A 23,145-nucleotide genomic window follows, 5' to 3' on the forward strand; every position below is an offset into this window, starting at 1 on the left:
AAATTAGCCTGGTATGGTGGGGCATGCCTGTAATTCCAGCTCCTCAGGAGGCTGAGGCAGGAGAATCACTTGAACCTGAGAGGCAGAGGTTGCGGTGAGCTGAGATCATGCCATTGCACTCCAGCCTGGACAGCAAGAGCAAAACTCCGGCTCATCAATAAATCAATAAATAAAATAAATATGGCCTTTAGAGTAGTCAATTTCCAAAGATGGCTCCAAAGAACATCCTCTTGGCATTCTCGCCCTTGTGTGGTCCCCTCCCACTCTGAATCTAGACTGCTCTATCACTAGCTTTAATCAAGAAAATGCAGCAAGCTGTGCCAATCCTGGGCCTACCCTTTTAAAATAATTGGCATCTTCCGTTTCCTTCCTCTTAGAGCTTCACTTTTGGAAACCTTAAGCTGCTACGTAAGAAGTCTGTCCCTGTCATCTATATAGCAAGAGATATTTAAAAAATTAAAAATTAAAAAAAAAAGAAGACGCCTGGCTACTCTGGAGAGGCCATGAGGAGAAAAGAGCCCCTGAGTCTACATGGCGAGGGACAGTTTATTCTAACTGGGTCTCCAGATAACTCTAGAGAAAACCCAAGCAAGACCAGCAGAAGGACTTTCCAACTGAGCCCAGTCTACACCCCTAAAAAAACAGGAAAAATAACTGAATTGGTTTTAAGTCAGGTTTTGGAGTGTGGTTTGTTATATATCAATATATGAATAAAACAGTTTCTTATCTTTGTAGAACCTTCAAGCTAGGCACAACAGCAACATCAGAACTAAGACCATGAGGTTAGTTTACAGCCGTAATCTCGTCTCTCCTGCAAAGAGCCCTGGCTATCCACCCCCCCAAAAAAGGCATTTGAAAATAGATTGTAAAAAATAAAGCAAGCACAAGTTTGCGTACTGTTCCTAAAGCATGAGGCCCCTGTATTAGTCAGAAGAGTCCATGTTCATTTAGAAAGATTTGCGCTCATTCCTACCTATCTCAAGGCTCTCCATCTTTCTGAAACACATTTCTACCCTGGGTGGGTGCTCCCTTTCAATGTAGAAAATGATCCTATAGTTTTTTTTTTTAAGGAAATTAAGGTTATTTGTGCTCCCTCCTTTATCAAGGAGGAGGAGGCCAGTAGCAGTGACTCACTCCTGTAATCCCTGAACTTTGGGAAGTCAAGGCGGAAGGATCACTGGAAGCCAGGAGTTCAAGACCAGCCTAGGTAACACAGCGAGACCCGTCTCTACTAAAATACAAAAATTAGCCAGACATGGTGGCAGGCACCTGTAATCCCAACTACTCGGGAGGCTGAGGCAGGAGAATCGCTTGAACCCAGGAGGCAGAGTTTACAGTGAGCTGAGATTGCGTCACTGCACTCTAGCCTAGGTGAGAGAGTGAGACTCTGTTTCAAAAAAAAAAGAGATAAAGGGCAAGGTATGAATGGGAGAAAATATTTGCTAACCATATACCACATAAATGTTTAATGTCCATAATATACAGGGAACTCCTACAACTCAATAACCAAAAAAAACCCACAAATAACCATATTAAACAATGGGCCAAAGACTTGCATGCATATTTCCCTAATAATGATACACAAATGGTCAACAAGCATATGAGAAGATGCTCAACATGACTAATCACTAGGAAATGCAAATCAAAACCACAATTATTTATCACCCCACACCTGTTAGGATGACCACTAAAAAAGAAAAAAAAAAAACAGGAAATAACAAGTGCTGACACGGATATGAAGAAGTTGGAACCTCATGCACTGTTGGTAGGACTGTAAAATGGTTCAGCTGCTATGGAAAACAGTATGGAGGTTCCTCAAACAATTAAAAATAGAACTGCCATATGTCCAGCAATTCCACTTCTGGTTACATATCTAAAAGAATTAAAAACGGGATCTTGAAAAGATATTTGCACACCCATGTTCATTGCAGCATTTTTCAAAATAGCCAAAATGTGGAAGCACCATAAATGTCCATCAATAGAGGAATGGATAAAGAAAATGTGGTATATACATAGAATGGAATATTATTCAGCCTTTGAAAACAAAGAAATTCTGATACATGTTGTAAGTTTTCTCTTTTTCTTTTGAGATGGTGTCTTGCTTTGTCACCGGGGCTGGAGTGCAGTGGCGCAATCTCAGCTCACTGCACCCTCCGCCTCCTGGGTTTAAGCCATTCTCCTGCCTCAGCCACCCCTCCGAGTAGATGGGATTATGGGTGCCCACCACTACAGCCCACTAATGTTTGTGTTTTTAGTACAGACGGAGTTTCACCATGTTGGCCAGGCCAGTCTCGAACGCCTGACCTCAAGCAATCCACCTGCCTTGGACTCTCAAAATGCTGGGATTACAGCTGTGAGCCACCACACCCACACCTGTACACTATGACATATTAATAGATGATCCTTAAGGACTTTACGCTAAGTAAAGTTACCCAATTACAAAAAGACAAATACTGCAAGATCCCATTAATAAGATGTATCTAAAGTGGTAAAACTCACAGAAACAGAAAGCAGAGTGGTAGCTACCAGAGACTTGGGGGGAAGAAGAAAAGGAGTCATTCAAAGGATACAGTTTCAGTCACACAAAAGGAAGAGGTTCTAGAGATCTACTGAACAACAAAGTGTACTGTACACTTTTAAAATTGTTCAGAGGGTAAATCTATGTTATGTTTTCTACTACAGACACATGTACACAAAGATAAAAAGGGTTACATGTGCCAACAGAACAAAGAAAGGATAAACACCACTTTGCTGAGGTGAAACGACCCAAGGGGACAGCAAGGAGACAGAGGCAGCAGAAGCTGGACTACCTTTGTGTAGGGAAGGAAAAAAGCAGAAGAGGCAAAAAGATTCACACGTACTCTCTGATGCAGCAAAGGAAAAGGGCACGGTGTCAACAAGCTGCAATTCTCTTTCTGTGACAAGCTCATACTTTCAGCTCTGATTCCTTTATTATTACAATTTTCTACTCCTGCTCTAACTTGATTTTAATTTCCTGGCAAGTGACACCCAAGTCATGCAGCCTTTTCATTGGAACCCATCACTCTGTCCAAGGTGCTCTGCAAAAGGTGCAGGCATTCTTCTCCAAGATTTTACATAGTCCATTTACACAGTCCAAAAGAAGATGCTCTCATACTGCATAATCTGGCATAGCAGAGATCTGCTCACTAAAGTGAGCCTCATCCAGCAAATAAGCTTGGAACCTCCATTTTCCCCCTTTGGAAACAGAAGAAGAGTCTGTTAATTGTTGCTATTTAAAAATCAGGCAGCTTCTCAGGTGAGGGGGCTGTCAGCATGTCAGCCTCCAGCAAGCAGGGGGAGCCCCTGTGGGTGAATTAGGCAGGATGGGTGGGGTGGTGGAACGGGTACTGCAATGACCAGTGCCTTCCCCTGGTGGAGCCAAGTGGTAGGGCACTTAGGAAATACTTACCCACACCTAACCATCAACACATTTTGCTTGAGCTAATGCAATGGCAAGTACACAAAATTGGATTTAAGCAGGAAACATGACATCAGCCTAGCATAGGCCAAGGCATCAAGAAAGCCCATGCCTTGACAAAAGGAGCTGCTGTCCTATTCAATTCCTGCTGACTGTAATGTGGGAATGTGAGCCAGTTTTTTCAACAGAATCCATATATCTGAATTTATGTGGGGAAAAAAAAATCAAAATTTTTAGAAACGCTGTGAGGCAAACAAACATACTTGAGGACTATTTTGAAATCTCTGGGTAATGTAACAACAGGCTCACCCATGAAAGCAAAATCTCCTCACACAAACATGTTGTCAGGAATGCTTCCAAGAAAGAACTGAAATAAGATGTAATGGAGCCTGCACCCACCCCCCAACCCCTTCATAAAAGTAAGAAATCCAGGAGGAGGAGAGGACGCTACCTGCACAGCTCTAATGGGCTCGGAACAATTACCATAAGCAAAATATGTTATGCAAACAGAATCCCATACCCCTGCTGTTATTGTCTTGGAAAAACCTCCAACGCACATTTTAGAGCACTACTCTGAATAGATACAGTAGAGAAGGGGATCTGAAGCAGGAAGAATGAGTACCCGGGAAATTGCTCCCAACATACTGCGGCATACATACAGACTTCACTGCAGTCCCTGAGTACTCCAACCCCTGAGCTGACAGAAGCGATTACATCTTTTCATGTTTCAGGGTGTATACAAAGCACACAGCATGCTCTACACCATTCAGCCCAGAGAGAGGAATGATGAGAAATAATTTAGATCAGCCTAGCAGGTACTAACATGACCTGCACTGGGGGAAGGGCTGCCTGCCAAGCATACTGCCTGGCGGCCCTGGAGGCTCATGCTCTCCCAACCAGGGCAAGCTGCCTCATTTGCACGCGATTCCCCAGGAAGACAGAAAGTGAGGCTGGAGAACCTTGCTTCAGGCCAGATAGCACAAGAAACAAGTAATTCTTTATGCATTTATGCCTGCTCTTAACCATCAAAGAATCCCACAAGAGCCAATACTTAGAGCATCTAGTCCAAAGGAAAGAGAGAGAACAAGCACAAATGCAGGAGTCCCCTAACAACCTCTTTGGGGCCCTCACTGTCATAATGCCTTCTATTACTCTAGCACCTGACTCTTCCAAATCACATCCCTATAAAGCAGGAATTGGCAAACTATAGCCTGCAAGCCAAAGCCAGCTATGAATGGTTTTCATATTTTTAAATCATTGAAAAACATCAAAATAATTTTGATGACTCGTGAAAATTATATGAAAATCACATTTGTCTCCATAAACAAAGTGTTACTAGAACACAGCCACATTCTCATTCATTGATTCATTCATTTATTTGGGACAGAGTCTCACTCTGTAGCCCAGGCTGAAGTGCAATGGCACGATTTCGGCTCACCACAACCTCCGCTTCCCAGATTCAAGCAAGTCTCCTGCCTCAGCCTCCCAAATAGCTGAGAAAACAGGTACCTGCCACCATGCCAGCCAATTTTTCTATTTTTAGTTGAGGGGTTTTGCCATGTTGGTCAGGCTGGTCTCAAACTCCTGACCTCAAATGATCCACCTGCCTTGGTCTCCCAAAGTGTTGAGATTACAGGCATAAACCACTGAGCAGGCCCACACTCATTCATTTAGATATCATCTGTGATTGCTTTCATACTACAACAGCAAAGTTGAGTAATTGCAACAGCGACTGTATGGCCTCCAAATCCTAAAATATTTACTATCTTGACCTATACAAAAAGCCAATGCCTGATATAGAGGGTAGGGTAGGGAACACACACAGAATTCAGAGACTCAAACAGAGTGACCTAATCAGACAGGTGAGCAGTAAAGGTAAGAAAGATTAACAATGATACCCCTCCTTCACTCTATCCTCACTGCCATATTGCCAGAGAAAACGGGTTGCCTAACCATCCCAATGACAAATACATTAGATATCTAAACGTTATTGCTGGCTGGGCATGGCGGCTCATGTCTGTAATCTCAACACTTTGATAGGCTGAGCGAAGTGGATCACTTGAGGTTAAGGGTTTGAGACCAACATGGTCAACATGGTGATACCCTGTCTCTACTAAAAATACAAAAATTCAGCCAGGCGTGGTAGTGGGTGCCTATAATCCCAGCTACTTGGGAGGCTGGGGCAGGGGAATCACTTGAACACAGGAGGAGGTTATAGTGAGCCAAGATTGTGCCACTGCACTCTAGCCTGAGCAACAAGACTATGTCTCAAAGATAAATAAGTAAGTAAGTAAGTAAGTTACTGTCTTATGAAGAAGCAGGAGATGCCTGGATTTTTCCACTTAATAAGACACAGAAGACTAAGTAGATGAAACCCAGTATGTGTGTGATTGTCAGAGATGGAACAGGGCTATGTTTTTCTCATACAAGGGTGTCAGAAGAAACGTACACTAACACCTCAAGGTGGCAGTCATTTAGAATTAATAAAACAAAGTTTTTCTCAAAAACTTGAGAAGGAAGCTCCTGAAAACCTGTAGTAGGAAAACTTGCTACTGATAAACTTAAGAGCTTATGCGGAAAAAAAGGCTCAAGAGTTCTAATTATGAAATCTATGAAATAATGTTCAGTTAAATAAAACAGGCAATAGGAAATACTTTATATATCTTATATTAGTAATAATGAATACTATACAATTAATTTTCCTTTACCACTAACAATGCTCATATTCTTGGGCACTAGCAATTCTACTTCTAGAACTTTATCTTCTAAAAACGCTTAAGTAAGCAAAGATCTTGCAACACTGTAAAAAAGAAAAAACATGGCCAATATGGTAAAACCCCGTCTCTACTAAAAATACAGAAATTAGCCAGGTGTCGTGGCACGCACCTGTAATCCCAGCTACTGGGGAGGCTGAGGCACAAGAATCACTTGAACCAGAGAGGTGGAGGCTGCAGTGAGCCAAGAGCGTACCACTGCACTCCCACTTGGGCTACAAAGCAAGACTCTGTCCCAAAAGAAAAACAAAGAAAAAGAATTAAAATAAATGGAAAAATGTGTTTTCATTTAGCATAGAAAAAAATTCTGGAGTTAACACATGCACAAATTGTTGATAGCAGATCTCTGAGCAGTGGCTTTGAAAGGATATTCACTTTCTATAATTGCACATTTCTGTAATTTTTTTTGAGACGGAGTTTCACTCCTGTTACCCAGGCTGGAGTGCAATGGTGCGATCTCGGTTCACTGCAACCTCCACCTCCTGGGTTCAGGCAATTCTCCTGCCTCAGCCTCCTGAGCAGCTGAGATTACAGGCACGCGCCACCATGCCCAGCTAATTTTTTGTATTTTTAGTAGAGACGGGGTTTCACCATGTTGACCAGGATGGTCTCGACCTCTTGACTTCGTGATCCACCCGCCTTGGCCTCCCAAAGTGTTGGGATTACAGGCTTGAGCCATCGCGCCCGGCCTTGTAATGTTTGTTTTTTACAAATGAATTGGCAATAGTTTTGTAAGCAGCAAAAAAACAGGCATTTCATTTCCATGTATGATTTCTTGTTTACTATAAATCGTTCAAGCTCTCTCTTCCTCAGTTTCAATAACATGCCTTCTTATCTGGAGGCTGGGGAAGAGTGGAGGGGCTTTGTTGCGGGTAATATGCCTGCTGAGAGAACTGATTCATTCATTCACTCATTTGTTCGCCCATTTATCAGTTCTTCATCCAAACATTTAAGGCCTCTTTTATTCTGACAGAATCAGTCTCTCCTCCTTGGTTTTCAACAGTCTCAAGACACAAATCAATCTAAAAGTATGTGGAGTTGGCCTAGCTTTAATTTACCCTACTTAGCTCCTGGGTCTATTCTCAACCAGCAGCCATAGTTATCTTTTTAAAATATAAGATCGTGCTACTCCACTTCTGATGGCTTCCCAAATCTCTCAAAGAAAGAAGAAAAAAAAATCCCTTAAATGGCTTAGAAGACCCTGCATAATCTCATCCTTGTCATCACTCCATCCCCTTGCTGCGCTCCAGCTGCACTGCCTGATAGTGCCAAGCATCTCAGGGATTTTGCATTTGCCCTTTCCTCTGTCTAAAATGTCCTTCCCCTAATGTTGATGGGGTTTGCTTTTGTACCTCTTGAAGGTCTCCTCTGCTCCAGTGTAACATTATCAAGACTTTTTTGGTGACCCTATTTCAAATTGCAGCATCCTCTACATTTTTTATACATTTCTCTTTTTTGCCATAGAACTTGTCACAGTCTGGTATACTATGTTTTTTTTTTTAGTTGCCATTCTCCCATTAGAAGGAAATAATTATTGCTGGCATTTAAATAGCACCTGGTGCCAGCCGGGTGTGGTGGCTCACGCCTGTAATCCCAGCACTTTGGGAAGCCAAAGTGGGCGGATCACCAGAGATCAGGGGCTCAGGACTAGGCTCACCATCATGGTGAAACTCCATCTCTACTAAAAATACAAAAGAAATTAGCTAGGCAGGGTGGCAGGCGCCTGTAATCCCAGCTACTCGAGAGGCTGAGGCAGGAGAATTGCTTCAACCTGGGAGGCAGCGGTTGCAGTGAGCTGAGACTGCACCACTGCACTTTAGCCTAGGCAACAAAAATGACACTCTGTCTCAAAATAAAATAAAATAAATGGCACCTGGTATGTGCAGGTGCTTAGTAAATATCTGTTAATGGAATGAGTGAATAAATGGATGCATAGATCAATCATAGTTTATAAGCCCAACTCTCAGGGTTATTAGGAAGAACAAAACTCATGCGTGGAGCAGCCCTTGTGCATATTCCTCAGTTCCCTCTTTTTTTCCTTAGAAACAGGGTCTCCACCCTGTTGCCCAGGCTGGAGTGCAGTGGCACAATTATGGCTCACTGCAGCCTCAACTTACCAAGCTCAAGCAATCCTCTCACCTCAGCCTCCTGAGTAGCTGGGACTACAGGTGCATGCCACAACACCCAGTTAATTTTTTAGCTTTTTGTAGAGATGAGTTTTCACTATGTTGCCCAGCCCTGGTCTCGAACTCCTGAGCTGAAGCCATCTGCTTACCTTGGCCTCTCAAAGTGCTGGGATCACAGGCATGAACCACCATGCCCAGCCCTCAGTACCCTTTTCTAAGGTCTAAGTTTACCTTCCCCAGCTTCCTTTCCCTTATCTCTCTTAAGACAAGTTGGTTAATTCCACCACAGGCTTTGTCTCCTTTTTATTTCCCAATACTTGGTCCTCCCTCTTTCCCAGAAAGAACATGTCATGATTTGCCTGGATCACAGATAAAATTCTCACGGTTGAGGACTCTTCCCTATTTGTCCTTAAATGCCAAACTTCTAAGTAAGAAGAACTCAAAAGCTAGGAAGGGTTTATTTTATCTTGAATACCAAAGATGACAATTCCACCAGTTTTTTTCAGGGGCAACTATTCATACCCTACATAATTAGAGGTAAAGCAAAACTTTCTGTTAACATAAGGATTCTGACCTCCACAAGAAAAAAAGGACCTAAAAGTGTCTCAAAACTTAAAAACGTTCTTTATAATGATGCTCAGACTTCAAAACAAAAGATGAGAGCACACACTTTCTCAAACCCCAAAAATACTACTTCTAAGCAAATTTAATGAAAGCCTTCCACAGAAACTTAAAGAAAAATAAAGCATCAGTGGGAAAAAATTTTCACATTTAATTTGGATCATCCACATGCAATTTTTTAACTAAATCAAAACCAAGTATACCTTCATAGAAATTGTAGAAGAATCTTTAAAGAGAAAAAAAATACCAACAGCACTGACTGGCAGAGATATTACTAAGATGCTAAGCCAAAGACCAATAAAATGGTCTCAAGAGCAAGCTGTATTCAATAGGAATGGGGTACCAAAAAGGAAAAAAAAAAAAAGGAAGGCTGCGTATGATGCCAGTGCTGTTAAGGAAGGTGCAGGCCCTGAGTCATCAGTTTGAAGTTAATATGAAGGACACATACTGGACCAGATGCAATAGACTTATTACAGGCTTCAGGGCAACCCATTCACAGGTTAAGAACATAGAACACTGAAACATCAGAGGTCAACAGAGTTCAAGTTATGGAAGATGTGACTTCCTCGTACAACTCTAGGTAATACCGCTTCATTTATTCAGCCAATGACTCTGTAAGACCAAATGATGTGATATAATAATAGATCTTTTTATCTTTTTTGCTAAAAAGGCCAAACAGGACTTATACTGCATATGAAATCATAGGGAATATAATTTCAGTTCTACTTATTCAATTCAACTAACATTTACTGAGCACCTACTGTGTGGCCAGGTCGTAGTCTAGGTACAGAAGGGATACATACAGACACGATCGTTGTCTTCAGGCAGCTCACCAACAATTTTCTGTCATGGGTGCAAGTATCACAAAGAAGTATCTAGTACACAAGCAACAAAGAAAAGGAAGTGATTATTTGGGGCAGTCAGAGAAGGTTTCCCAAAGGAAATGGTGACAGCTGTACTGGGTTTTGAATAATAAATTAAGTATATTCCCCATCCAAAGAAACTGGGAGAGATTAGCTATCAAAACTCTTCAGACCCAGTTAGATCAATGGCACAGAAAAACTACTACAGTTGGACCCCTTTCTACACCAGTCAGGAAGACTTCCACTTTCCTCATTTTTAGGTTGCCGACTCCCTTTTGTGGACTTACAATCAGCCCCACAGACACACTCATTTATTTTCCACCATCAATGATGTTTGGGCAGAGGCCTCCATGGAGAAACTCCAGGTGACTGGAACCAAGGGAGCAAATAAGTGTGGTGGACCACGAAGCTTCCAAGGGCTTCAGACTGTTCTAAAGTCCAAAGCAATTCCTCCACAAAAGTCTAAGAAACTCAGCAATCCAATGAGGGCTTCTAACGCTAACCTTTGATGTTCTGGCCACATTTCACGCTAAGGCCATCAATGTACATCCCCAGTCTTCATCTATCATGAGAGAAAAAGATCTAAATACTCAGAACACACTCAGTCTTACTAAATACTCCAGACCCAAGGCTTTCTTAACTACCTGGAGAGAGAATACAGAAACAATTAGTGCTTCTAGGAGGAGACTGAGACCAATTTTTATCTCTCTCAGTGGCTGGGATTTTAATAGTGAACATCCCCAACAGGAATCACTCTATTAAAACTAATCAATTTAGTTCTATGGGCAAATAACTAAAACAGTATGTCTCCTGTAAGCACTGTGTTGCTTACCACTCTACCCAGAAATAATAATTACAAATTATCTAACAGACCTCCAATTTCTTACAGTAAGAGTTGACTAAAGCTGGGTGTGATGGCTCACGCCTGTAACCCCAGCACTTTGGGAGGCCAAGGCAGGTGGATCACAAGGTCAGGAATTCGAGACCAGCCTGGCTAACATGGTGAAACCTCTGTCTCTACAAAAGATAGAAAAAATTAGCTGGGTGTGGCGGCACGTGCCTGTAATCCCAGCTACTCAGGAGGCTGAGGTGGCAGTGAGCCAAGATCACACCACAGAGCTCCAGCCTAGGCCACAGAGTGAGATTCCATCTCAAAAAAAAAAAAAAAAAGAGAGAGAGTTTACTGAAGAGCCCCCTCAGGCAATGACCTACATGAACAATAGAGGTTTTGAGGAAGAAAACTGGTGTCTGAAGGCACTGATTTCAAAAGAAATGGAGGAAAGGGTGCCCTCTTCAGGGCCCAGGAGTTTGAATCCCACCTTTGCTTATAAACACCTCTTTTAAGAAGTCATTTACTTTCTCTGCATCTGTTTTCTCATCAGAAAGAGACTGGATTTCAGAAGTTCTAGGTTCCCTCCAGTCTTAACTTGCCATTGAAACCATTTTCTTTTTCCTAATACCAGCCTTTAAAGGCCAAGGGCACCCTACTGCAGGGAGCCACAATACCCCGATCTTCTGGATCACGTACTCCCACAGAGAAGTCATTTCTTTGTAGTGAAGCAAGGGCATGCCACTCAAGTTGCAAAGTAGTGTCAGACTATTATACAAAGACAGCTTGCCCTCCACTGCCCACAGGCAAAAGGAGACAAACTGTGTACTGGTTATTACCACTTGGCAGCACAGAGCTACACTGAAATACACACTGTTTGCTTATTAATACCCTCACTATTTGCAAACACTATTAAGTATCCCAGCAGTACCAAAGATCCAAACATCTCTCCTTAGCCTATCTCCCACTACCAGGCCAATGAACAAAACTTTCTCCTTTCAAATACAATCACCTTTTGTGAACTCCACTCACTCAGGAACAACAGTCATCTCCAAAAATAGGCTTTGTTAAAAAAGCCAACCTCATACACAAACAGTAGGGACATCTTTTCTTCCCAGCCATCCCAACCTAGCAGCAGCAGCCCAACAGTGACACCTGCTGGAGAACTAGAAACAAGGGCTGGCTCATCAGCTGGAGACTCTAGTGATTTACACCAGAATGCAGTCATTCAAATGGTGGTCCTTTAATGTGTATGCACTTAGAATATTTTACAACATACCTCATTTTTGAGACAGCTGTCAGCCCTCATGGCATACCACATCCTAGCTCATTTAAAAGTGATTCCATATACATAATGTAACTACTGTATTAATATACTATTTTACAATAAAAACCCTGAGCTATTTATATATTTTAAAAGAAAAAGCATAAATATAAAATTTTTACAGTGAGATGACCAGGGTTTTCATTTTTTATGAAATTTTTACAGTGAGATGACCAGGGTACACATTTTTAAATGGTTTAACTTTAAACCACAATGCATATACTTTTTGGCACATAAAAGAAAGCTATATTTAAACAAAAAAGTTTGGTACACCCTTAACAGTTTCTGGGTTTTGGTTTTGGTTTTTTTTTTTTTCTGAAACGGAGTCTTGCTCTGTCGCCCAGAATGGAGGGCAGCGACACAATCTCAGCTCACTGCAACCTCCACTCCCCAGGTCCAAGCGATTCTCCTGCCTCAGACCCCTGTAGCTTGGACTACAGGCATGTGCCACCACACCTGGCTAATTTTTGTATTTTTAGTAGAGAAGGGGTTTTTACTGATGTATATCATTAGAAAATGATTATTTTTATTAATAATCATTTACTTTTTTTTGAGACAGTCTCACTCTGTCACCCAGACTAGAGTGCAATGGTGCGGTCTTGGCGCACTGCAACCTCCACCTCCCAGGTTCAAGTGATTCTCCCACCTCAGCCTCCTGAGTAGCTGGGACTACAGGTGCGTGCCACCATGGCTAATTTTTGTATTTTTAGTAGAGATGGGGTTTCACTATGTTGGCCAGGCTGCTCTCGAACTCCTGACCTCATGATACACCCGCCTCAGGCTCCCAAAGTGCTGGGATTCCAGGAATGAGCCACCACACCCAGCCTTCATTAAATGATTAATAACATTTTAGGCGTATGATAGACATTATTAGTCACATGTGGCTATTTAATTAAAAATTTTTAAATTTCATTTATTTTCTCAGATCACAGTAGAAGCATTTCGAATGCTCAATAGCCATGTGGGGCGAGTGGCTACCATTTTCGATAGCACAGATAGAGAACATTTCCATCAGTGTAAGAAGTTTTATTGGACAGCATTGCTCTAGAAAATCTAGTGAAGTATTTACAGATGAAATTATCTGATATCTAGATGGGAGGAGTAGATGGAATATAGATTAAAGAAAGCTAGCCAAGCACCGATAACTTTTGAAGTCAGGTTATAGGTGTATGGAAGTTCAGTCATACTTTTCTCTTTATTTTTATATATGTTTGAAGATTTTCATAACAACAGATTAAAAGAAAAAAAAAGTGGTTCACTTGGAAACAAAGCATTCAGCCAGGCATGGTGGCTCACGCCTGTAATCCCAACACTTTGAGAAGCCGAGGTGGGCAGATCACCTAAGGTCAGGAATTCGAGACCAGCCTGACCAACATGGAGAAACCCCATCTCTACTAAAAATACAGAATTAGCCAGGTGTGGTGGTGCATGCCTGTAATCCCACTACATAGGATGCTGAGGCAGAAGAATCGCTTAAACCGTGAGGCAAAGGTTGTAGTGAGCTGAGATCATGCCACTGCACTCTAGCCTGGGCAACAAGAGCAAAACTCCATCTCAAAAAAAAAAAAAAGTTATCATATTAAGGAAAATGCCATGAAGCGCAACTTGCACAAATCTTGTCATGAAGACCAGAGTTCTAATTCTCACTCAGGAGAAAACTGACTTCCCTGAGCCTCACTTTCCTCAACTATAAAATGGGAAATTGAATACCTGACTTGCAAAGAGTTGCTGTTGAAAGCAGAAGTAATTATTTCAAAGCAAGAACTCAATACCTAACATATAATAGGCCCTCAGTAACTGGTATCTCTCTCTCCTTTTTTTTTCTTTCAAATGGAATCTTGCTCTGCCACCCAGGCTGGAGTGCCATGGCGCAATCTCAGCTCACTGCAACCTCCGTCTCCCAGGTTCAAGCAATTCTCCTGCCTCAGTCACCCAAGTAGCTGGGACTACAGGCCCACACCACCACGCCTGGCTAATTTTTGTATTTTTAGTAGAGACAGGGTTTCACCATGTCGGCCAGGATGGTCTCAAACTCCTGACCTCAAGTAGTCTGTTCACCTCAGCCTCCCAAAGTGCTGGCATTACAGGTATGAGTACTGACAGTACTGGTATCTCTAATTATCATCAAACAATAAAGTTTCTTTTTTTTGAGACAGATTCTCACTGTTATTGTCTAGGCTGGAGTGCAGTGGCATGATCTCAGCTCACTGCAACCTCTGCCTCCCACATTCCAGCAATTCTCCAGTCTCAGCATCCTAAGTAGCTGAGATTACAGGCACCAGCCACCACACCCAGCGAATTTGTGTGAATTTTTAGTAGACACAGGGTTTCACCATGTTGGCCAGGCTGGTCTCGAACTCTTGACCTCAGGTGATCCATCCGCCTTGACTTCAGGTGATTCACCCGCCTCGGCCTCCCAAAGTACTGGGATTACGGGCATGAGCCACCAGGCCTGGCCTAGAGTTTCTTTTAAACCACTCAGGTATTTCTCAGAACAGCATATGAAGAGGTCCTACTAGTGCAGAATGGACAAAAGCTAACTAGAGCCCACTGGTACTATGGAAACAGCAACTGCTTGGTTTCTTAGAGCAGTAACTGAAGTTGGTCCTTTTACAGTGATCTTTTTTAAGTGCCTACTACACGTCACGCACTGTGCTGACTGCCTTCTCACCTCTATTGACAAAGAGGAAAAATAGAGGCTCGGGCTCCTGATGTGGACCATTATGCAAGGCACAATATTTCAAAACCAGGAATTGAGGAGCTGTTAATCCAGACCTGGTTTCAAACATATGGGTAGAGTTAGCAACCTCTCTACTTCATCTTTGACAGCCAGTCAAGTCACCCTCTGTTTCCCATCCCAAGTCCACAGTAACTGCCTAAGAACCTACATGTACCATACCCTTTCCTCCCTTAGTATGTGCTGTTTCCCTAAAATAAGGCAAGGCACGGTGGATCAAGCCTGTAATCCCAGCACTTTGGGAGGCCGAGGCAGGTGGATCATGAGGTCAAGAGATCGAGACCATCCTGGTCAACGAGGTGAAACCCCATCTCTACTAAAAATACAAAAAATTAGCTGGACATGGTGGCGCATACCTGTAATCCCAGCTACTCAGGAGGCTGAGGCAGGAGAATTGCCTGAACCCAGGAGGCGGAAGTTGCAGTGAGCCGAGATCCCACCATTGCACTCCAGCCTGGGTAACGAGAGTGAAACTCCGTCTCAAAAAAAATAAATAAAAATAAATAAAATAAAATAAAAAGGTCTTTCCCTCTCCAAATCATAGCCATCTTTCAAGACTTGATTTTGCAAAGCCTTCTTGGATGATATTTCCCTTTCTCTGAAATTAGACTACATTGGATTTCACTACCATATAATGAAGCATTTGCTCATCTACACTTTTGATCAATTTCATTGTCTTGCCTCCACAGTAACACTGTAGACTCAGGTGGGTAATGACCACGTATTACACCTCTCTTGTATTTCCGTAGTGCCTAGCACACTGCTAGAAAATTTGTAACCATTCAACTAATACTTATTGACCGAGTGACTGTCTAAAGCAACCTCCCAAAATAACAAGTACATTATGTGCATAATTCATATTCCCACCCTTGTTAGAAGCGAAGCTTATATCAGAGAAATTTCAGTTGCTTCAACAGAGGATGTAATGCAGCGCAATATGCTGTTTGGATCCAACAGGCATATTCTGGGAGTTGGTGATTATGCTAGGTTTGACCTTTACAAAATGACAGAGAGAAGTCCCTAATAAATCAAGATAGATACGCACATAGCCATACATGGAACATGTGGTGGGTGGTCAACTACCCCCACTCTGTTTCTTCCATGAAAGAGTTGGCTAGGATGTCAATCTGAATATGAAGAGTCCTTCCTTCCATGAATTATTCTTCTCCACCCCAAGGTGAATGTCCATCTGGAAAATCCACTCAGAGAATCTCAATTGAGCAACTAATATGCTGTCCAAAAACAACTATCTCTAAAAAAATTGGAACTCTTCTAGACATACATATATATACGTATATATATATGTGTGTATATATATACGTATATGTATTCTTTTCCCTTTGTCAAACTGCAGTGTTCCAAAAGATAAGGATTAAGAAACGAACTCCGTTGTCCGAACCAACACAATCAGCAAAGAGCCAATATACTAATCTGTAACATGCAGGGTTCTCTTTTACTTACTCCTAGGCACTCTGGGACATTGTTTTGTCTCACAATAAGTAGTCCTGCACATACAATGTCTCAAGAAGGTCAAAAAGCCGGGCAGAGAAGGTCAATGGTTCCATCTCTTCATGCCTCTCTAACCTAATCTACACTCTTCTTTCAAGGCTAAAGCCAGAACCTTGAGCTTAGCCAGAAATAGAGCTAGCACAGCCAACTGACTCATACTGCTAGGCCCTATCCTATCTCTGCCACCGGAGCAAGATTTTCCAAGAAAATGCAATGGGGAGATCAGAAGTAGATGCGTGGGTCTCAGACACTCCAGATACAGCCACAACATCTATATAGGACTGAAGGAAATTATACAAGGAGAAAAGCAAGGGATGCAGAAGACAGGAAAGCAACTGCTTACCTCCTGAGTGAATCCCTCAGAGCTTTCCTCAGGCATATCCTGATGTAAGGCCTCCTGTGACAGTTCCAGATCTGCTGGACTGGGTATAAATTCTTTCCCAGTGGCCTGTCTCCTGGTTAAAGGCCACCCCCACAGTCCTCTCCTGCGGACTAGCAGAGCTGCTCAACTCCAGCCTGCTGGAGCTGGGCATTTGGCCCTCAGTCCGCTCAAGAGGTGGCAACTGGCTGCCACTTGATGGCACACCCTCAAAGGAGCTGGAGACCTGCCAGGAGGAGCTAGCCTCACCAGAGGAGTAGTTAGGTGTGGTTCTTTCCTAGCGCAGGATATCGTTGTTGAAGGTCAAGAGATTGTGGCAAGCATGGCAGCGATTCAGGTGGCCACGGGACAAGTTGGAGTTGTTCTCACTGCTGTGTGGGCTGGGCTGGTGGGAAGGGCCTGGCCTCTCAGATTCAATGTTATTATTGAGCATTTCCTGGGTTCTGGGGAGCTTCCCCGCTCAGGCTCTGATCCAGCTCCTGACGCCCGTCATACTCCAAAAAGAAGCGTCTCAGGTCACACTGAAGCTCATGGCGAATGCTGCCTAGGTTGTTTTGGCTGGAGCCATTCCCTCCATCTGACTTGGTTGCCAACCCTGATGCTGGAAAACCCCTCCCTTCTGCGGCTGAAGTGTACACAGATGCCTGAGAGCCACCTTCTTTCCGTCTCAGCACAGACAGCAAACTCACCGAAGAGGCACTGGTCCTGGGCGGGGGCATGGACTCCGCCTCAGAGCGGGAGTTCAGACTGAGTACTGTCCGGGTCCACTCAGATCCTGTCAGCCCAGGAGTTATTTCTCGGTGATACCTAGAAGGGTGGCTAGACAGAGGCCCTCCCAAAGAGCGGCGGGTAGGACCCAGACTGAGGTTGCCGAGCGTGTTGCCGGCAGTGCTGCTCTGGTCTGTACTGAAGGCAGACGGCCGATTCAGGAGGCCCGTTGACGAGGCCTGCTCCAGGGGATGGAAGGGCTCAGTCTGTACAAAAGAAAAGGAAGAGGTAGTAGCTCTGGCAGAAGCAGGGGGGACACTGTCCTGGTGTGGCAAGAGGGAAGGAACTCAAGTGCCAGAGCAGCGGCTGCAAAGGCACAGGATCCCAACGTGCTGGCAGCACTCAGCTGTGGGGTAACTGACCTGTCGTCGGAGCCTGATGTCAGCGGAAGTCCTGGGGCGCTCCGTGGAGGACTGAGGGGGAGGCGGTGGGGGTGAACAGAATCTTGCACTGTGCTTTGCTCTCCCACCTGGATGCCAGAGGAGCGGGAGGACAGCATGTGCAGGAAATTGTGGAGGAGAGGCATCCGGCGAACTGGCTGTGATTGCAGGAGGGCACGCTGATAGTAGTGGGATAATTCTGTTCCATCTATGGGGATCTCTGGCTCGTCATCACCCTGCAGCATGGACCAGCATGGGGCAGGGGGTAGAGCAAGGCAGTTAAGTAGAACCTCCAAGTAAATCAAGAAAAACTAACCACAGCCAATCATCCAAGGAAAACGACGTTCACAGATAGGAAACACCTCTCTACTGCTGCAGCACTGACAACTGGCTTCAGATTCAGAATAATCACATGGTATTAAATTTTCCATTCTCAATTCGCAGTATATCTGAATGAGTAGAGCTGACAAACCAACTGTCTTACAAAAGACATCTCCCTATGACAGAGAAGCAGTGAGGGGAAGCAAAATGTCAACCAGCCACAGGCACATGAGCGACAAGCTATCCAACACTGTCTAGTGATGATAAGTTATTTCTAATGAGGCGATCACTGGAGGGTTTCAGAATCGACTCTCCTGTCAAGATTATGGCTGTAACTCTGAACACACAATCTAAAGCTAGTTTTAAATCTTAACTGGAAAGAAAGACTTGGGTATTGAGAATTCAAATCCAATAGAATCAGAATTGGAATACTAGTTAAGAAAAGAACTCACAGTTTAGCTGAAGTTGGAACTGCTGGACTAACTTACCTGTTGATTAGAGGGGTTAACAATTGCTGTGAGTAAGTAGTGTCCAAGTGGATCAAATCTCACCAGACTGAAGTCACAAAAGAAGAAACAAAGACAGGCATAGAGAGATTATGTTAACTGAGAAGAGGAAACTTGTATTCGAATTTATAGCAATCATTACTGATAACTGTGGTATCACTCAGGCATCCACTTCATTCAAGACTTTCAAAACTTTCAAAGAGGTTAAAACAGTAACGCTCTTGCCAGAGTAAAGGAATGTGTATCACAAAAATAATGATTTCACATGAAAAACACCTGGGGTTTCCATGCCAGGAAACACCTATATTAAGCACACATTTGCTCAAATACGAGAGCCCATCCTAACAGTAGAGCATAAAATGCTCTCATCTCTGCCACAGGATCAGTTCTTCCCTCAAATGGCAGATACACTAGCAAGAAGCATGAATCTTAGTGGCAATGAACAGTCCCAGCCTTAAATAACATAGCTGAAACCAGAAAGTTAGCCTGTATTCAACTGCAAATCCAAGAGGACCAAAGAAACACAATACATCAACTTTAATACAGATAATATGTTTTTATCTTGAGGACTAAATAAATGTCAATTACATGCTTACATCTCCATCTTCCGGTTTGATAAACACAGACAACCTACCAAGCTATCTAAAATACCACCCAAACTTCTTTCAAGTTTCCCCAAAGAAGGACTATCCCAAACACAGTTAGCTTAGAAACTAAAAGAGAGTCTAATGGCCCTGGTCTCCAAAGACCAGAAGATCAGGCCAATAAGGAAAGCTGAAATGAACAAAATGAATGTCTCCGAGCTGATTAGCCAGCTGCTTAGAAATTGGGAGGAGGCCAGGTGCAGTGGCTCACACCTATAATCCCAACACTTTGAGAGGCCAAGGCAGGAGGAACTCTGAAGGCCAGGGGTTCAAGACCAGACTGGGCAATACAGTGGGACCCACCCCCATCTCCATAAAAAAATTTAAAAATTAGTTGAGAGTGGCTGCATAGTAAGTAGTCCCAGACACTCCTAAGACTGAGATGGGAATTTCTTGAGCCCAGGAGGTTAAGGCTGCAGTAAGCCATGACTGCACAACTGTACTCCAGCCTGGGTAACAGAGCAAGACCCTGTCTCTCAAACAAAAAAAAAAAAAAAAAAAAGGAAAGAAAAAAAAGGGGAGCTGGTGAGCAAGGTGGCTCACACCTGTAATCCCAGCACTTTGGAGGCTGAGCAGGAGAATCATTTGTGGTCAGGAGTTTAAGACCAGTCTGGCCAACATAGTGAAATCCTGCCTCTACTAAAAATACAAAAAAATGAGCCAGGTGTGGTGGTGGGCGCCTGTAATCCCAGCTACTCAGGAGGCTGAGGCATGAAAATCACTTGAACCCAGGAGGCAGAGGTTACAGTGAGCTGAAATTGCACCACTGCACTCCAACCTGGGTGACAGAGTGAGACTCTGTCTCAAAAAAAAAAGGAGGAGCTGAGGATGACAACCTGCCCTGAGCAGGAATAACAACCTGTCTTCCAAGGTGACAGCCAGTAGAATGTCCTCTATCATGTCAGTCCTGTGCCAGATAATGTTGATGGGGCAGAGCACTTACCGGACCCATTCCATCTCACTAGCTGTCTTCACCACAGCAAAGGGCTCCCGTCGACTCCAATCCCAGAAGTGAATCTCGTTGGCAGTGGCAATCAGCAGGAGCTGAGCCGTAGGGTGAAAAGCCAGGGAGGCAATGGCATTGTTGCTATCTGTGAACCAGCTTTCACTGCCACCCTGCAAATGCACCAATTCCAGATATTTTCAGGTTACAAGCTGCCAACAGAGGGAAGTCAATTTCAAGAAAGGTCCATATAAGGTAAAATGACTACATATAGGGCCTACTTTAAATATATCCTCTGTAAAAAGATGTAGAAGATCAGTGATCTGGCAATGTCACTACATTATCAGACAAATACTATATAATCAGCTCAGTTCTTCAAATCATTCACAATCTACAAGCATATATACACAGTTCTTATTTTTTCTTTTTTTTAGATCCTCCTATGTCTTTTCTCTTTTTTCTTTTTTTTTTTTTGAGAAGGGATTTCATTCTGTCACCCAGGCTAGAGTGCAGTGGCACAATCTCAGTGCACTGCCACCTCTGCCTCCTGGGCTCAAGCAATCCTCACACCTCAGCCTTCCAAATAGCTGGGACCACAGGTGCATGGCACCATGCCCGGCTAATTTTGTATAATTTTGCATATAATATTTTTGGTATAGTATCTTGCCCAGGCTGGTATCAAACTCCTGAACTCAAGCAATCCACCTGTCTTGGCCTCCCAAAATGCTAGGATTACAGGCATGAGCCATGGCGCCCAGCCCACAGTTCCTATATTTAAAGCCTGAGAAAACTCAAGCTTGGTGCGCAACACAGTGCAGGACAATCCACTACACAATTACTAGGACAGAGAGGATATTGCTTTGATGATCATGATCAGAGTACAGGACAATCTTTGCCCTAAGACAACAGAAATCCATCCTGAACATATCTTAGAGCCTCCTGTTCACAATGGGCCAAAGGAAGCATTAGGCAGGTGTTCATCTTAGAATAGAAGACAATCTCAGGGTATGCTTAAGCTATTGCAAAAAAAAAAAAAAAAAAAAAAAAAAGAGTGAAAGACAGTGACCTATCCTTCCTATGAATTAACTGGGCAATGTCTATCACAATACATTCAGATGTAGTCCTAAGAACCTGGCTAGCCTCTTCTAGAAGAACCCAATGGGAAATAAGTCTCTGAATACCAAAAGAAGCCAGGCACAGTGGCTTACACCTGTAATCCCAGCACTTTGGAAGGCCGAGGTGGGCAGATCACCTGAGGTCAGGAATTCGAGACAAGCCTGACCAACATAGTGAAACCCTGTCTCTACTAAAAATAGAAAAATTAACTGGGCATGGTGGCACATGCCTGTAATTCCAGCTGCTTGGGAGGCTGAGGTAGGAGAATCGCTTGAACCCAGGAGGCAGAGGTTGCGGTGAGCGGAGATTGTGCCATCGCACTCCAGCCTGGACAACAGAGGGACACTCTGACTCAAAAAAAAAATTAATAAAAATAGAATACCAAAAGAAAAGGGCATCTTAAGGAAAAACTCATGTGTAAATCCCAAATCCTAACCTCCCCATCTAGGCAGTCAGAAGCAATAAGGCCTGAGATGGTGGGGTGAAAAGTGACACACCATGGAGTACGGTGGTGTCCAATCAGGGAATGAACACATTTCCCAGTCTTCACCTCCGTAATATAGATATTACGATTCACATGGGTGGAGGCTAAGAGAGTCCTGGAGAACCAAAGAGTAGAACTGAATTCAGAAGCATGTGGAAGGGTAACCAACCTTATCAACTTTGGACAACACAGAATAGCGATACTACTGCCCATCCCAACATGAAAGGCACTAAGCTTTGCACATTAGGCAGTATATCTACAAACAGAAATATTCTGATCATTAAAACCTTTTGGCTTGTCAATACTGTCCCCAAATGACACATGCCACATTCAGAAAATTTTTTCCGGGCCAGGTGTGGTGGCTCACGCCTGTAATCCAAGCACTTTGGAGGCCAAGGCAGGTGGATCACCTGAGGTCGGGAGTTGAAGACCAGCTGACCAACATGGTGAAACTCCACCATAAAAAAAAATATATATTTTTTCCAACTGGAAAAAGCATCATGCCACTGGTGAGCTATATCACACAGGCAAAAGACTGTTATTGAGAAACTTTCCAAATTTTGATCCTCTTGATGTTCAGTTTCCTTTGCTTGTTCTCATTATTTTTTAGGTTAGCATTGCTTATCTACTTTCTTTCCCTTTCTGACACATGGCCAAAGCTCTGTTCATACAGTACTTCAGAGAGCCTTTAGGGAATGACTTGGCAGATCAAGCCAGGCCAAATATACAGAAAGCACTGGTATCACAAATCTTATGGTTAAGTTATAGATAAGTACTAAGGACCTGTCTGGGCTGAAGGCCAATAAGAAGGTAGAGCATGGACTATCCGGCAGTTCTCTCTGGGAGACAAAATAAATAAATAAATAAATAAAATAAAATGCATGATTTATAAACTATGGTTCACCCTATCTCAAAACCACATTAACCAATCTAGATTCGTATTCACAGTATAGGCTTAAAAACTGGAAACAATGATCAAGCGACAAACTGAGAGAGATAAACTTAAATTACCTTTAGGAAAACTGTCTAGCTCTAAAGGAAGAAGATATTTCTAGCGCATAAATTCTTTCAAATTTACAAACAACTCCCTAAGTCAGATATGTCAACCCTCCCACACAAGATCCCCCGACCGGTCCCTAACCTCCCTGTGCCTCAATTTCCCATCGTGGAAATGGGCCCGGAGCCCCCCACTGCGAGTCGTGCCGCCTGGGGAGGCCCCATGGAGTGTACCGGGCAGCTTTGCGGGGTGCACCGACCTCGGGCTCCGGGAGCGGCCTCCAGCAGCAGCCTGTGGGTGGGGCGGGGGGCGGGGAACCACAGCCGCAGCTGTCACCGCCCCTCCCGGTCAGCGCCAAAATTTGAAAATTGCCCAGCGCCTCCCA

General features: G+C 43.5%; 1 pseudogene across 1 annotated transcript in view; it reads right to left on the reverse strand.

Annotated features, from left to right (window-relative positions):
• LOC100404651 (activating molecule in BECN1-regulated autophagy protein 1-like) overlaps nucleotides 1–23,145 on the reverse strand; it is a 46,332-nt pseudogene that overhangs the window by 22,647 nt on the left and 540 nt on the right. The window contains exons 2-4 of the transcript XR_013536262.1: nucleotides 20,164–20,336; nucleotides 18,559–18,625; nucleotides 16,566–17,985 (exon numbers count right to left, since the gene is read on the reverse strand). The product of XR_013536262.1 is annotated as an activating molecule in BECN1-regulated autophagy protein 1-like (transcript). The remainder of the gene's footprint in view (nucleotides 1–16,565; nucleotides 17,986–18,558; nucleotides 18,626–20,163; nucleotides 20,337–23,145) is intronic.

The sequence above is a fragment of the Callithrix jacchus genome, chromosome 5, assembly GCF_049354715.1.
Source record: "Callithrix jacchus isolate 240 chromosome 5, calJac240_pri, whole genome shotgun sequence".
Lineage (NCBI taxonomy): Eukaryota > Metazoa > Chordata > Mammalia > Primates > Cebidae > Callithrix > Callithrix jacchus.